The sequence below is a fragment of the Gadus morhua genome, chromosome 8 (genome assembly GCF_902167405.1).
Source record: "Gadus morhua chromosome 8, gadMor3.0, whole genome shotgun sequence".
NCBI lineage: Eukaryota > Metazoa > Chordata > Actinopteri > Gadiformes > Gadidae > Gadus > Gadus morhua.
Window position 1 is genome coordinate 8,885,652 of NC_044055.1, and position 2,500 is coordinate 8,888,151.

At 41.5% G+C, this 2,500-nt stretch overlaps 1 protein-coding gene across 2 annotated transcripts in view; it reads left to right on the top strand.

The window, feature by feature from the left end:
- Window positions 1–2,500, top strand: part of adcyap1r1a (adenylate cyclase activating polypeptide 1a (pituitary) receptor type I) — a 27,122-nt gene that overhangs the window by 8,166 nt on the left and 16,456 nt on the right. The window lies entirely within an intron of this gene.

A 2,500-nucleotide genomic window follows, 5' to 3' on the forward strand; every position in this document is an offset into this window, starting at 1 on the left:
CGTTCCCAATTGTACAGGCCTGAGAATCTGAGAGCCGGAGAATTCCCATCGAGCGAGTTGGCGTGTTACAGATGTTTCTATCACACCACTGGCCCCACACCGGAGTACGGAGTGAAGCTGCTCCGTACTCCCCTCTTCTGGCCTGTATTTTCCGTTCTGACTTCTTTCTGCTTTCCACTCTTCTGTTTATATTTTGGATGTGTCTGAATGAATGCAGTGATGATATCACCACAAAAAGACTGAGCAATACGGAGTTGGTAGCCTCAGCCACCAGCCTCAAAGTGTTTCGCCTAAACACTGCGAATGCCACAGCATACTTCTCCCGTTACGGCCTTCCTCTACCAAGGCACACACACTCATCTAAAGTATGCAGAGTTTCTCTGATAGGTTCGAACACGTCTAATACGGCCTATCTACTGTTGTGAGTTGCATGTTTGAAATTTGCAACTCCTGATCATCTTCTGACCTTATTCTCCAGAGTTAATCTTGAGTTCATGTGTGAAAGGCCTATAAGTGAGTTATTTTTTGCTATTCAATGTTCTGTTTGGTGTATCGTAATCAGTTTTTGATTTCATGAACTGCAGGAGCTTTTTTTTGGAGAAGGAAGTGGGATGTGAGTAACGTTACTCATGACAGGGAGCGAATGTCTCTGTGAGCCGCCAGAGTGATGTTGTAGTGTCGGAAACACAATCACACACACGCATACACACTCACACACACAGCATGCATGCCAGCACCCACACATGAGTACGCACATAAAAGGGAGACTTTATATTTCACAAGACTGAATTTATCAAACCGAATCGGAGGAATTTGAGAACGATTCATTTTGACGGGATGTACCTAAAGGTGCGAACACACCAAGCGCGTACCTCGTGTACCATGTACGCGCGTAACGCAGCTAAAATGTTGCTTGACCATTTTGTGTCAAAAATGGTCAGATACGCGCGTACGCATACGCGCGTAGATGAGACCGCCCAAAACTTCCCCCCCCCAGCCTGTGGCTGCACTGGATTTAGGAGTCCGAGGAAGGAAACCCAAACGCCGCCGTGTTTGGGTGGATGATAGAGCTTGGATCGGGTTAGATTAAATAATCTCGGATATAAATAACAATAATCGGGTTAAATAACTTCACATGGTGTGTCTGGTGTGTTTCCAGCATTCGTAGTGTTGATCAGCAGAGAAATAGTCCGCCAAGACGTTGAGGTTGCTTAGCAATCAGAGACTCTGTCCATGCAAGTGAACGGAGCGTTCACTCTTCGTCATAACTATCAAACCAAACATCCTTCACATTCACCGAGCGAACATTATGGAAGTAAAATGCACATTTCTCGCTAGAAATGTTTCCATAAACGCATTTAATGGCGTAACTATGTTACTATTTCCACCCAGAATAAAGAAAAATGTCGGCCGTATGCTTCTGTGCAAGCGACACTACTCTCTGCCAGCGACGTCGGGACAAGCTCCACGCTGATTGGCTATTGCGGCTAAGTATCACGCGTATGAGCGTAAAAAGTTCAATTTTTTGAACTCTATATACGCGCGTATATGTACGCGCGTATATAAACGCGCCTCATACGCCCCTAACGCGAGTAAAATGTTGCTTATACGCGTGTACGCGTCTCATACGCGCGTAAACCAATGGTTCCCTATGGAAAAAATGGCGATTTTATACGGGAGGTACGCGAGATACGCGTCTGGTGTGGCCGCACCTTAAGATTAACCTTGAATGTCTACTTCATCCATTGTATAATTAATATCCTCATCTCTGTTCTGCCGACTTGCTGTAGAGGATTTCAACCTACTGTATGTTTTAGGTACTGGTTGGAAATACATTTACAATAGAATAATTCAATGTTTAATTTTTACCTGAAACAGAGCATTTGACCAAAATCGGCTGAATATAAAATGTTTAGGTCATTGTTGGCACTTTAGAGTAACTGCAACTGTTAAGCATTCATCAAGAAGTAGTAAACAGGAAGTTCCTAATTTAAGAAGCATGGTTCATACGAGTATTCATACATGAATAATCTACTACAATTAATGAATACTTTATGGAGTAAGGAATAACTATTTAGGTAATCTGTGATAGCCCAGCTAAAGCGAGTACTATCGGTGCCTTACCAAGCATTTATAAATAGGATTTCAAGATTGGAAATGCCTCAAGTACCATTGCAGAAGTACCAAGTATAGTAATAAGTAGTAGGGCATGGATAGTGCTCTGTTTAGATGAGCTCACACAAAATACTTAACAAATGGTTCATAACTACCTGAATTAATTAAAGATTTTCAGCATTAATTAAATGCCTATAAAGCATTATTAATACGTTGTGATTAGTTTCTAAATCACCGACTTGTAAATCATCAACAATTTTGTCGATATTTGATTAATCATTTATAACTTGAATTGCTTACTATTGTGTGTTAATTTAAGAACAATGCTTTGTAAATGCTGTCTACTCAAAGTTGCAGTTATTCAAAAGTTCTACCTGGTGATTAT